We start from the raw sequence: 14,885 nt of genomic DNA on the forward strand, positions 1-14,885 counted from the left end.
ATATATATATGCGGAGGTACAAGCTCCAACTCGGTTTTACTGTGAAAACTGCAGGAACTTCAAACCGGCACTAGGAAACAGACTGAGAAAGCAGAGAAAAAGTGTCTCCTGCAACCCGTTCCCTTGGTGCTAGATGAACGAACGTCTCTCCACTTGCTCAGTTCTGAGAGATATGTGTGTGTGAAAGCCATCCTTCACCTTGCTTGTTGGGAAGACAAGGATTGTTTTCAGTTGCAAACTCCATTCCATACATATATATGAGGAGGTACTAGCTCCAACTCTGTTTTACAGTGAAAACTGCAGGAACTTCAAACCGGCACTAGGAAACAGACTGGGAAAGCAGAGAAAAAGTGTCTCCTGCAACCCGTTCCCTTGGTGCTAGATGAACGAACGTCTCTCCACTTGCTCAGTTCTGAGAGATAAGTGTGTGTGAAAGCCATCCTTCACCTTGCTTGTTGGGAAGACAAAGTTTCTTTTCAGTTGCAAACTCCATTCCATACATATATATGAGGAGGTACTAGCTCCAACTCTGTTTTACAGTGAAAACTGCAGGAACTTCAAACCGGCACTAGGAAACAGACTGAGAAAGCAGAGAAAAAGTGTCTCCTGCAACCCGTTCCCTTGGTTCTAGATGAACGAACGTCTCTCCACTTGCTCAGTTCTGAGAGATATGTGTGTGTGAAAGCCGTCCTTCACCTTGCTTGTTGGGAACACAAAGTTTCTTTTCAGTTGCAAATTCCATTCCATACATATATATGAGGAGGTACTAGCTCCAACTCGGTTTTACAGTGAAAACTGCAGGAACTTCAAACCGGCACTAGGAAACAGACTGAGAAAGCAGAGAAATAGTGTCTCATGCAACCCGTTCCCTTGGTGCTAGATGAACGAACGTCTCACCACTTGCTCAGTTTTGAGAGATATGTGTGTGTGAAAGCCGTTCTTCATCTAGCTTGTTGGGAACACAAAGTTTCTTTTCAGTTGCAAACTCCATTCCATATATATATATGCGGAGGTACAAGCTCCAACTCGGTTTTACTGTGAAAACTGCAGGAACTTCAAACCGGCACTAGGAAACAGACTGAGAAAGCAGAGAACAAGTGTCTCCTGCAACCCGTTCCCTTGGTGCTAGATGAACGAACGTCTCTCCACTTGCTCAGTTCTGAGAGATATGTGTGTGTGAAAGCCATCCTTTACCTTGCTTGTTGGGAAGACAAGGTTTGTTTTCAGTTGCAAACTCCATTCCATACATATATATGAGGAGGTACTAGCTCCAACTCTGTTTTACAGTGAAAACTGCAGGAACTTCAAACCGGCACTAGGAAACAGACTGGGAAAGCAGAGAAAAAGTGTCTCCTGCAACCCGTTCCCTTGGTGCTAGATGAACGAACGTCTCTCCACTTGCTCAGTTCTGAGAGATAAGTGTGTGTGAAAGCCATCCTTCACCTTGCTTGTTGGGAAGACAAAGTTTCTTTTCAGTTGCAAACTCCATTCCATACATATATATGAGGAGGTACTAGCTCCAACTCTGTTTTACAGTGAAAACTGCAGGAACTTCAAACCGGCACTAGGAAACAGACTGAGAAAGCAGAGAAAAAGTGTCTCCTGCAACCCGTTCCCTTGGTGCTAGATGAACGAACGTCTCTCCACTTGCTCAGTTCTGAGAGATAAGTGTGTGTGAAAGCCATCCTTCACCTAGCTTGTTTGGAACACAAAGTTTCTTTTCAGTTGCAAACTCCATTCCATACATATATATGGGGAGGTAGTAGCTCCAACTCAGTTTTACAGTGAAAACTGCAGGAACTTCAAACCGGCACTAGGAAACAGACTGAGAAAGCAGAGAAAAAGTGTCTCCTGCATCCCGTTCCCTTGGTGCTAGATGAACGAACGTCTCTCCACTTGCTCAGTTCTGAGAGATATGTGTGTGTGAAAGCCGTCCTTCACCTTGCTTGTTGGGAACACAAAGTTTCTTTTCAGTTGCAAACTCCATTCCATACATATATATGAGGAGGTACTAGCTCCAACTCGGTTTGACAGTGAAAACTGCAGGAACTTCAAACCGGCACTAGGAAACAGACTGAGAAAGCAGAGAAAAAGTGTCTCCTGCAACCCGTTCCCTTGGTGCTAGATGAACGAACGTCTCTCCACTTGCTCAGTTCTGAGAGATATGTGTGTGTGAAAGCCATCCTTCACCTTGCTTGTTGGGAAGACAAGGTTTGTTTTCAGTTGCAAACTCCATTCGATACATATATATGAGGAGGTACTAGCTCCAACTCTGTTTTACAGTGAAAACTGCAGGAACTTCAAACCGGCACTAGGAAACAGACTGGGAAAGCAGAGAAAAAGTGTCTCCTGCAACCCGTTCCCTTGGTGCTAGATGAACGAACGTCTCTCCACTTGCTCAGTTCTGAGAGATAAGTGTGTGTGAAAGCCATCCTCACCTTGCTTGTTGGGAAGACAAAGTTTCTTTTCAGTTGCAAACTCCATTCCATACATATATATGAGGAGGTACTAGCTCCAACTCTGTTTTACAGTGAAAACTGCAGGAACTTCAAACCGGCACTAGGAAACAGACTGAGAAAGCAGAGAAAAAGTGTCTCCTGCAACCCGTTCCCTTGGTGCTAGATGAACGAACGTCTCTCCACTTGCTCAGTTCTGAGAGATAAGTGTGTGTGAAAGCCATCCTTCACCTAGCTTGTTTGGAATACAAAGTTTCTTTTCAGTTGCAAACTCCATTCCATACATATATATGGGGAGGTAGTAGCTCCAACTCAGTTTTACAGTGAAAACTGCAGGAACTTCAAACCGGCACTAGGAAACAAACTGAGAAAGCAGAGAAAAAGTGTCTCCTGCATCCCGTTCCCTTGGTGCTAGATGAACGAACGTCTCTCCACTTGCTCAGTTCTGAGAGATATGTGTGTGTGAAAGCCGTCCTTCAACTTGCTTGTTGGGAACACAAAGTTTCTTTTCAGTTGCAAACTCCATTCCATACATATATATGAGGAGGTACTAGCTCCAACTCGGTTTGACAGTGAAAACTGCAGGAACTTCAAACCGGCACTAGGAAACAGACTGAGAAAGCAGAGAAAAAGTGTCTCCTGCAACCCGTTCCCTTGGTGCTAGATGAACGAACGTCTCTCCACTTGCTCAGTTCTGAGAGATATGTGTGTGTGAAAGCCGTCCTTCAACTTGCTTGTTGGGAACACAAAGTTTCTTTTCAGTTGCAAACTCCATTCCATACATATATATGATGAGGTACTAGCTCCAACTCGGTTTTACAGTGAAAAATGCAGGAACTTCAAACCGGCACTAGGAAACAGACTTAGAAAGCAGAGAAAAAGTGTCTCCTGCAACCCGTTCCCTTGGTGCTAGATGAACGAACGTCTCGCAAATTGCTCAGTTCTGAGAGATATGTGTGTGTGAAAGCCGTTCTTCATCTAGCTTGTTGGGAACACAAAGTTTCTTTTCAGTTGCAAACTCCATTCCATATATATATATGCGGAGGTACAAGCTCCAACTCGGTTTTACAGTGAAAACTGCAGGAACTTCAAAACGGCACTAGGAAACAGACTGAGAAAGCAGAGAAAAAGTGTCTCCTGCAACCCGTTCCCTTGGTGCTAGATGAACGAACGTCTCTCCACTTGCTCAGTTCTGAGAGATAAGTGAGTGTGAAAGCCGTCCTTCACCTAGCTTGTTGGGAACACAAAGTTTCTTTTCAGTTTCAAGCTCCATTCCATACATATATAAGGGGAGGTAGTAGCTCCAACTCGGTTTTACAGTGAAAACTGCAGGAACTTCAAACCGGCACTAGGAAACAGACTGAGAAAGCAGAGAAAAAGTGTCTCCTGCAACCCGTTCCCTTGGTGCTAGATGAACGAACGTCTCTCCACTGCTCAGTTCTGAGAGAAAAGTGTGTGTGAAAGCCGTCCTTCACCAAGCTTGTTGGGAAAACAAAGTTTCCTTTCAGTTGCAAACTCCATTCCATACATATATATGGGGAGGTACAAGCTCCAAATCGGTTTGACAGTGAAAACTGCAGGAACTTCAAACCGGCACTAGGAAACAGACTGAGAAAGCAGAGAAAAAGTGTCCACTGCAACCCGTTCCCTTGGTGCTAGATGAACGAACGTCTCTCCACTTGCTCAGTTCTGAGAGATATGTGTGTGTGAAAGCCGTCCTTCACCTTGCTTGTTGGGAACACAAAGTTTCTTTTCAGTTGCAAATTCCATTCCATACATATATATGAGGAGGTACTAGCTCCAACTCGGTTTTACAGTGAAAACTGCAGGAACTTCAAACCGGCACTAGGAAACAGACTGAGAAAGCAGAGAACAAGTGTCTCCTGCAACCCGTTCCCTTGGTGCTAGATGAACGAACGTCTCTCCACTTGCTCAGTTCTGAGAGATATGTGTGTGTGAAAGCCGTTCTTCATCTAGCTTGTTTGGAACACAAAGTTTCTTTTCAGTTGCAAACTCCATTCCATATATATATATGCGGAGGTACAAGCTCCAACTCGGTTTTACTGTGAAAACTGCAGGAAATTCAAACCGGCACTAGGAAACAGACTGAGAAAGCAGAGAAAAAGTGTCTCCTGCAACCCGTTCCCTTGGTGCTAGATGAACGAACGTCTCTCCACTTGCTCAGTTCTGAGAGATAAGTGTGTGTGAAAGCCGTCCTTCACCTAGCTTGTTGGGAACACAAAGTTTCTTTTCAGTTGCAAGCTCCATTCCATACATATATAAGGGGAGGTAGTAGCTCCAACTCGGTTTTACAGTGAAAACTGCAGGAACTTCAAACCGGCACTAGGAAACAGACTGAGAAAGCAGAGAACAAGTGTCTCCTGCAACCCGTTCCCTTGGTGCTAGATGAACGAACGTCTCTCCACTTGCTCAGTTCTGAGAGATATGTGTGTGTGAAAGCCATCCTTCACCTTGCTTGTTGGGAAGACAAGGTTTGTTTTCAGTTGCAAACTCCATTCCATACATATATATGAGGAGGTACAAGCTCCAACTCTGTTTTACAGTGAAAACTGCAGGAACTTCAAACCGGCACTAGGAAACAGACTGAGAAAGCAGAGAAAAAGTGTCTCCTGCAACCCGTTCCCTTGGTGCTAGATGAACGAACGTCTCTCCACTTGCTCAGTTCTGAGAGATAAGTGTGTGTGAAAGCCATCATTCATCTTGCTTGTTGGGAAGACAAAGTTTCTTTTCAGTTGCAAACTCCATTCCATACATCTATATGAGGAGGTACTAGCTCCAACTCTGTTTTACAGTGAAAACTGCAGGAACTTCAAACCGGCACTAGGAAACAGACTGAGAAAGCAGAGAAAAAGTGTCTCCTGCAACCCGTTCCCTTGGTGCTAGATGAACGAACGTCTCTCCACTTGCTCAGTTCTGAGAGATAAGTGTGTGTGAAAGCCATCCTTCACCTAGCTTGTTTGGAACACAAAGTTTCTTTTCAGTTGCAAACTCCATTCCATACATATATATGGGGAGGTAGTAGCTGCAACTCAGTTTTACAGTGAAAACTGCAGGAACTTCAAACCGGCACTAGGAAACAAACTGAGAAAGCAGAGAAAAAGTGTCTCCTGCATCCCGTTCCCTTGGTGCTAGATGAACGAACGTCTCTCCACTTGCTCAGTTCTGAGAGATATGTGTGTGTGAAAGCCGTCCTTCACCTTGCTTGTTGGGAACACAAAGTTTCTTTTCAGTTGCAAACTCCATTCCATACATATATATGAGGAGGTACTAGCTCCAACTCGGTTTGACAGTGAAAACTGCAGGAACTTCAAACCGGCACTAGGAAACAGACTGAGAAAGCAGAGAAAAAGTGTCTCCTGCAACCCGTTCCCTTGGTGCTAGATGAACGAACGTCTCTCCACTTGCTCAGTTCTGAGAGATATGTGTGTGTGAAAGCCGTCCTTCACCTTGCTTGTTGGGAACACAAAGTTTCTTTTCAGTTGCAAACTCCATTCCATACATATATATGATGAGGTACTAGCTCCAACTCGGTTTTACAGTGAAAACTGCAGTAACTTCAAACCGGCACTAGGAAACAGACTGAGAAAGCAGAGAAAAAGTGTCTCCTGCAACCCGTTCCCTTGGTGCTAGATGAACGAACGTCTCGCAAATTGCTCAGTTCTGAGAGATATGTGTGTGTGAAAGCCGTTCTTCATCTAGCTTGTTGGGAACACAAAGTTTCTTTTCAGTTGCAAACTCCATTCCATATATATATATGCGGAGGTACAAGCTCCAACTCGGTTTTACAGTGAAAACTGCAGGAACTTCAAAACGGCACTAGGAAACAGATTGAGAAAGCAGAGAAAAAGTGTCTCCTGCAACCCGTTCCCTTGGTGCTAGATGAACGAACGTCTCTCCACTTGCTCAGTTCTGAGAGATAAGTGAGTGTGAAAGCCGTCCTTCACCTAGCTTGTTGGGAACACAAAGTTTCTTTTCAGTTTCAAGCTCCATTCCATACATATATATGAGGAGGTACTAGCTCCAACTCGGTTTTACAGTGAAAACTGCAGGAACTTCAAACCGGCACTAGGAAACAGTCTGAGAATGCAGAGAAAAAGTGTCTCCTGCAACCCGTTCCCTTGGTGCTAGATGAACGAACGTCTCTCCACTTGCTCATTTCTGAGAGATATGTGTGTGTGAAAGCCGTCCTTCACCTTGCTTGTTGGGAACACAAAGTTTCTTTTCAGTTGCAAACTCCATTCCATACATATATATGGGGAGGTATTAGCTCCAACTCGTTTTGACAGTGAAAACTGCAGGAACTTCCAACAGGCACTAGGAAACAGACTGAGAAAGCAGAGAAAAAGTGTCTCCTGCAACCCGTTCCCTTGGTGCTAGATGAACGAACGTCTCTCCACTTGCTCAGTTCTGAGAGATATGTGTGTGTGAAAGCCGTCCTTCACCTAGCTTGTTGGGAAAACAAAGTTTCTTTTCAGTTGCAAACTCCATTCCATATATATATATGCGGAGGTACAAGCTCCAACTCGGTTACAGTGAAAACTGCAGGAACTTCAAACCGGCACTAGGAAACAGACTGAGAAAGCAGAGAAAAAGTGTCTCCTGCAACCCGTTCCCTTGGTGCTAGATGAACGAACGTCTCTCCACTTGCTCAGTTCTGAGAGATAAGTGTGTGTGAAAGCCGTCCTTCACCTAGCTTGTTGGGAACACAAAGTTTCTTTTCAGTTGCAAGCTCCATTCCATACATATATAAGGGGAGGTAGTAGCTCCAACTCGGTTTTACAGTGAAAACTGCAGGAACTTCAAACCGGCACTAGGAAACAGACTGAGAAAGCAGAGAACAAGTGTCTCCTGCAACCCGTTTCCTTGGTGCTAGATGAACGAACGTCTCTCCACTTGCTCAGTTCTGAGAGATATGTGTGTGTGAAAGCCATCCTTCACCTTCCTTGTTGGGAAGACAAAGTTTGTTTTCAGTTGCAAACTCCATTCCATACATATATATGAGGAGGTACTAGCTCCAACTCTGTTTTACAGTGAAAACTGCAGGAACTTCAAACCGGCACTAGGAAACAGACTGAGAAAGCAGGGAAAAAGTGTCTCCTGCAACCCGTTCCCTTGGTGCTAGATGAACGAACGTTTCTCCACTTGCTAAGTTCTGAGAGATAAGTGTGTGTGAAAGCCGTTCTTCATCTAGCTTGTTGGGAACACAAAGTTTCTTTTCAGTTGCAAACTCCATTCCATACATATATATGGGGAGGTAGTAGCTCCAACTCAGTTTTACAGTGAAAACTGCAGGAACTTCAAAACGGCACTAGGAAACAGACTGAGAAAGCAGAGAAAAAGTGTCTCCTGCAACCCGTTCCGTTGGTGCTAGATGAACGAACGTCTCTCCACTTGCTCAGTTCTGAGAGATATGTGTGTGTGAAAGCCGTCCTTCACCTAGCTTGTTGGGAACACAAAGTTTCTTTTCAGTTGCAAACTCCATTCCATACATATATATGATGAGGTACTAGCTCCAACTCGGTTTTACAGTGAAAACTGCAGGAACTTCAAATCGGCACTAGGAAACAGACTGAGAAAGCAGAAGAAAAAGTTTCCCCTGCAACCCGTTCCATTGGTGCTAGATGAACGAACGTCTCTCCACTTGCTCAGTTCTGAGAGATAAGTGTGTGTGAAAGCCGTCCTTCACCTAGCTTATTGGGAACACAAAGTTTCTTTTCAGTTGCAAACTCCATTCCATACATATATATGGGGAGGTAGTAGTTCCATCTCGGTTTTACAGTGAAAAATGCAGGAACTTCAAACCGGCACTAGGAAACAGACTGAGAAATCAGAGAAAAAGTGTCTCCTGCAACCCGTTCCCTTGGTGCTAGATGAACGAACGTCTCTTCACTTGCTCAGTTCTGAGAGATATGTGTGTGTGAAAGCCGTTCTTCATCTAGCTTGTTGGGAACACAAAGTTTCTTTTCAGTTGCAAACTCCATTCCATATATATATATGCGGAAGTACAAGCTCCAACTCGGTTTTACAGTGAAAACTGCAGGAACTTCAAACCGGCACTAGGAAACAGACTGAGAAAGCAGAGAAAAAGTGTCTCCTGCAACCCGTTCCCTTGGTGCTAGATGAACGAACGTCTCTCCACTTGCTCAGTTCTGAGAGATAAGTGTGTGTGAAAGCCGTCCTTCACCTAGCTTGTTGGGAACACAAAGTTTCTTTTCAGTTGCAAACTCCATTCCATACATATATATGGGGAGGTATTAGCTCCAACTCGGTTTTACAGTGAAAACTGCAGGAACTTCAAACCGGCACTAGGAAACAGTCTGAGAATGCAGAGAAAATGTGTCTCCTGCAACCCGTTCCCTTGGTGCTAGATGAACGAACGTCTCTCCACTTGCTCAGTTCTGAGAGATATGTGTGTGTGAAAGCCGTCCTTCACCTAGCTTGTTGGGAACACAAAGTTTCTTTTCAGTTGAAAACTCCATTCCATACATATATATGAGGAGGTACTAGGTCCAACTCGGTTTTACAGTGAAAACTGCAGGAACTTCAAATCGGCACTAGGAAACAGACTGAGAAAGCAGAAGAAAAAGTGTCCCCTGCAACCCGTTCCCTTGGTGCTAGATGAACGAACGTCTCTCCACTTGCTCAGTTCTGAGAGATATGTGTGTGTGAAAGCCGTCCTTCACCTTGTTTGTTGGGTACACAAAGTTTCTTTTCAGTTGCAAACTCCATTCCATACATATATATGAGGAGGTACTAGCTCCAACACGGTTTTACAATGAAAACTGCAGGAACTTCAAACCGGCACTAGGAAACAGACTGAGAAATCAGAGAAAAAGTGTCTCCTGCAACCCGTTCCCTTGGTGCTAGATGAACGAACGTCTCTCCACTTGCTCAATTCTGAGAGATATGTGTGTGTGAAAGCCGTCCTTCACCTTGCTTGTTGGGAACACAAAGTTTCTTTTCAGTTGCAAACTCCATTCCATACATATATATGAGGAGATACTAGCTCCAACTCGGTTTTACAATGAAAACTGCAGGAACTTCAAACCGGCACTACGAAACAGACTGAGAAAGCAGAGAAAAAGTGTCTCCTGCAACCCGTTCCGTTGGTGCCAGATGAACGAACGTCTCTTCACTTGCTCAGTTCTGAGGGATATGTGTGTGTGAAAGCCGTCCTTCATCTAGCTTGTTGGGAACACAAAGTTTCTTTTCAGTTGCAAACTCCATTCCATATATATATATGCGGAAGTACAAGCTCCAACTCGGTTTTACAGTGAAAACTGCAGGAACTTCAAACCGGCACTAGGAAACAGACTGAGAAAGCAGAGAAAAAGTGTCTCCTGCAACCCGTTCCCTTGGTGCTAGATGAACGAACGTCTCTCCACTTGCTCAGTTCTGAGAGATAAGTGTGTGTGAAAGCCGTCTTTCACCTAGCTTGTTGGGAACACAAAGTTTCTTTTCAGTTGCAAACTCCATTCCATATATATATATGCGGAAGTACAAGCTCCAACTCGGTTTTACAGTGAAAACTGCAGGAACTTCAAACCGGCACTAGGAAACAGACTGAGAAAGCAGAGAAAAAGTGTCTCCTGCAACCCGTTCCCTTGGTGCTAGATGAACGAACGTCTCTCCACTTGCTCAGTTCTGAGAGATAAGTGTGTGTGAAAGCCGTCCTTCACCTAGCTTGTTGGGAACACAAAGTTTCTTTTCAGTTGCAAGCTCCATTCCATACATATATAAGGGGGGTAGTAGATCCAACTCGGTTTTACAGTGAAAACTGCAGGAACTTCAAACCGGCACTAGGAAACAGACTGAGAAAGCAGAGAACAAGTGTCTCCTGCAACCCGTTCCCTTGGTGCTAGATGAACGAACGTCTCTCCACTTGCTCAGTTCTGAGAGATATGTGTGTGTGAAAGCCATCCTTCACCTTGCTTGTTTGGAAGACAAAGTTTGTTTTCAGTTGCAAACTCCATTCCATACATATATATGGGGAGGTACTAGCTCCAACTCTGTTTTACAGTGAAAACTGCAGGAACTTCAAACCGGCACTAGGAAACAGGCTGAGAAAGCAGGGAAAAAGTGTCTCCTGCAACCCGTTCCCTTGGTGCTAGATGAACGAACGTCTCTCCACTTGCTCAGTTCTGAGAGATAAGTGTGTGTGAAAGCCATCCTTCACCTAGCTTGTTTGGAACACAAAGTTTCTTTTCAGTTGCAAACTCCATTCCATACATATATATGGGGAGGTAGTAGCTCCAACTCAGTTTTACAGTGAAAACTGCAGGAACTTCAAAACGGCACTAGGAAACAGACTGAGAAAGCAGAGAAAAAGTGTCTCCTGCATCCTGTTCCCTTGGTGCTAGATGAACGAACGTCTCTCCACTTGCTCAGTTCTGAGAGATATGTGTGTGTGAAAGCCGTCCTTCACCTTGCTTGTTGGGAACACAAAGTTTCTTTTCAGTTGCAAACTCCATTCCATACATATATATGAGGAGGTACTAGCTCCAACTCGGTTTGACAGTGAAAACTGCAGGAACTTCAAACCGGCACTAGGAAACAGACTGAGAAAGCAGAGAAAAAGTGTCTCCTGCAACCCGTTCCCTTGGTGCTAGATGAACGAACGTCTCTCCACTTGCTCAGTTCTGAGAGATATGTGTGTGTGAAAGCCGTCCTTCACCTTGCTTGTTGGGAACACAAAGTTTCTTTTCAGTTGAAAACTCCATTCCATACATATATATGATGAGGTACTAGCTCCAACTCGGTTTTACAGTGAAAACTGCAGGAACTTCAAACCGGCACTAGGAAACAGACTGAGAAAGCAGAGAAAAAGTGTCTCCTGCAACCAGTTCCCTTGGTGCTAGATGAACGAACGTCTCGCAAATTGCTCAGTTCTGAGAGATAAGTGTGTGTGAAAGCCGTCCTTCACATAGCTTGTTGGGAACACAAAGTTTCTTTTCAGTTGCCAACTCCATTCCATACATATATATGGGGAGGTACTAGCTCCAACACGGTTTTACAGTGAAAACTGCAGGAACTTCAAACCGGCACTAGGAAACAGACTGAGAAAGCAGAGAAAAAGTGTCTCCTGCAACCCGTTCCCTTGGTGCTAGATGAACGAACGTCTCTCCACTTGCTCAGTTCTGAGAGATATGTGTGTGTGAAAGCCGTCCTTCACCTTGCTTGTTGGGAACACAAAGTTTCTTTTCAGTTGCAAACTCCATTCCATACATATATATGAGGAGGTACTAGCTCCAACTCGGTTTGACAGTGAAAACTGCAGGAACTTCAAACCGGCACTAGGAAACAGACTGAGAAAGCAGAGAAAAAGTGTCTCCTGCAACCCGTTCCCTTGGTGCTAGATGAACGAACGTCTCTCCACTTGCTCAGTTCTGAGAGATATGTGTGTGTGAAAGCCGTTCTTCATCTAGCTTGTTGGGAACACAAAGTTTCTTTTCAGTTGCAAACTCCATTCCATATATATATATGCGGAGGTACAAGCTCCAACTCGGTTACAGTGAAAACTGCAGGAACTTCAAACCGGCACTAGGAAACAGACTGAGAAAGCAGAGAAAAAGTGTCTCCTGCAACCCGTTCCCTTGGTGCTAGATGAACGAACGTCTCTCCACTTGCTCAGTTCTGAGAGATAAGTGTGTGTGAAAGCCGTCCTTCACCTAGCTTGTTGGGAACACAAAGTTTCTTTTCAGTTGCAAGCTCCATTCCATACATATATAAGGGGGGTCGTAGCTCCAACTCGGTTTTACAGTGAAAACTGCAGGAACTTCAAACCGGCACTAGGAAACAGCCTGAGAAAGCAGAGAACAAGTGTCTCCTGCAACCCGTTCCCTTGGTGCTAGATGAACGAACGTCTCTCCACTTGCTCAGTTCTGAGAGATATGTGTGTGTGAAAGCCATCCTTCACCTTGCTTGTTGGGAAGACAAAGTTTGTTTTTAGTTGCAAACTCCATTCCATACATATATATGGGGAGGTACTAGCTCCAACTCTGTTTTACAGTGAAAACTGCAGGAACTTCAAACCGGCACTAGGAAACAGGCTGAGAATGCAGGGAAAAAGTGTCTCCTGCAACCCGTTCCCTTGGTGCTAGATGAACGAACGTCTCTCCACTTGCTCAGTTCTGAGAGATAAGTGTGTGTGAAAGCCATCCTTCACCTAGATTGTTTGGAACACAAAGTTTCTTTTCAGTTGCAAACTCCATTCCATACATATATATGGGGAGGTAGTAGCTCCAACTCAGTTTTACAGTGAAAACTGCAGGAACTTCAAAACGGCACTAGGAAACAGACTGAGAAAGCAGAGAAAAAGTGTCTCCTGCATCCCGTTCCCTTGGTGCTAGATGAACGAACGTCTCTCCACTTGCTCAGTTCTGAGAGATATGTGTGTGTGAAAGCCGTCCTTCACCTTGCTTGTTGGGAACACAAAGTTTCTTTTCAGTTGCAAACTCCATTCCATACATATATATGAGGAGGTACTAGCTCCAACTCGGTTTGACAGTGAAAACTGCAGGAACTTCAAACCGGCACTAGGAAACAGACTGAGAAAGCAGAGAAAAAGTGTCTCCTGCAACCCGTTCCCTTGGTGCTAGATGAACGAACGTCTCTCCACTTGCTCATTTCTGAGAGATATGTGTGTGTGAAAGCCGTCCTTCACCTTGCTTGTTGGGAACACAAAGTTTCTTTTCAGTTGAAAACTCCATTCCATACATATATATGATGAGGTACTAGCTCCAACTCGGTTTTACAGTGAAAACTGCAGGAACTTCAAACCGGCACTAGGAAACAGACTGAGAAAGCAGAGAACAAGTGTCTCCTGCAACCCGTTCCCTTGGTGCTAGATGAACGAACGTCTCTCCACTTGCTCAGTTCTGAGAGATAAGTGTGCGTGAAAGCCGTCCTTCAACTAGCTTGTTGGGAACACAAAGTTTCTTTTCAGTTGCAAACTCCATTCCATACATATATATGGGGAGGTACTAGCTCCAACTCAGTTTTACAGTGAAAACTGCAGGAACTTCAAACCGGCACTAGGAAACAGACTGAGAAAGCAGAGAAAAAGTGTCTCCTGCAACCCGTTCCCTTGGTGCTAGATGAACGAACGTCTCTCCACTTGCTCAGTTCTGAGAGATATGTGTGTGTGAAAGCCGTCCTTCAACTTGCTTGTTGGGAACACAAAGTTTCTTTTCAGTTGCAAACTCCATTCCATACATATATATGAGGAGGTACTAGCTCCAACTCGGTTTTACAGTGAAAACTGCAGGAACTTCAAACCGGCACTAGGAAACAGTCTGAGAATGCAGAGAAAAAGTGTCTCCTGCAACCCGTTCCCTTGGTGCTAGATGAACGAACGTCTCTCCACTTGCTCAGTTCTGAGAGATATGTGTGTGTGAAAGCCGTCCTTCAACTTGCTTGTTGGGAACACAAAGTTTCTTTTCAGTTGCCAACTCCATTCCATACATATATATGAGGAGGTACTAGCTCCAACTCGGTTTTACAGTGAAAACTGCAGGAACTTCAAACCGGCACTAGGAAACAGACTGAGAAAGCAGAGAAAAAGTGTCTCCTGCAACCCGTTCCCTTGGTGCTAGATGAACGAACGTCTCTCCACTTGCTCAGTTCTGAGAGATATGTGTGTGTGAAAGCCGTTCTTCATCTAGCTTGTTGGGAACACAAAGTTTCTTTTCAGTTGCAAACTCCATTCCATATATATATATGCGGAGGTACAAGCTCCAACTCGGTTACAGTGAAAACTGCAGGAACTTCAAACCGGCACTAGGAAACAGACTGAGAAAGAGGGGAAAAAGTGTCCCCTTCAACCCGTTCCCTTGGTGCTAGATGAACGAACGTCTCTCCACTTGCTCAGTTCTGAGAGATAAGTGTGTGTGAAAGCCGTCCTTCACCTAGCTTGTTGGGAACACAAAGTTTCTTTTCAGTTGCAAGCTCCATTCCATACATATATAAGGGGGTTAGTAGCTCCAACTCGGTTTTACAGTGAAAACTGCAGGAACTTCAAACCGGCACTAGGAAACAGACTGAGAAAGCAGAGAACAAGTGTCTCCTGCAACCCGTTCCCTTGGTGCTAGATGAACGAACGTCTCTCCACTTGCTCAGTTCTGAGAGATATGTGTGTGTGAAAGCCATCCTTCACCTTGCTTGTTGGGAAGACAAAGTTTGTTTTCAGTTGCAAACTCCATTCCATACATATATATGGGGAGGTGCTAGCTCCAACACTGTTTTACAGTGAAAACTGCAGGAACTTCAAACCGGCACTAGGAAACAGGCTGAGAAAGCAGGGAAAAAGTGTCTCCTGCAACCCGTTCCCTTGGTGCTAGATGAACGAACGTCTCTCCACTTGCTCAGTTCTGAGAGATAAGTGTGTGTGAAAGCCATCCTTCACCTAGC

Source organism: Camelus bactrianus, chromosome 2 (assembly GCF_048773025.1).
Source record: "Camelus bactrianus isolate YW-2024 breed Bactrian camel chromosome 2, ASM4877302v1, whole genome shotgun sequence".
Classification (NCBI taxonomy): Eukaryota; Metazoa; Chordata; class Mammalia; order Artiodactyla; family Camelidae; genus Camelus; species Camelus bactrianus.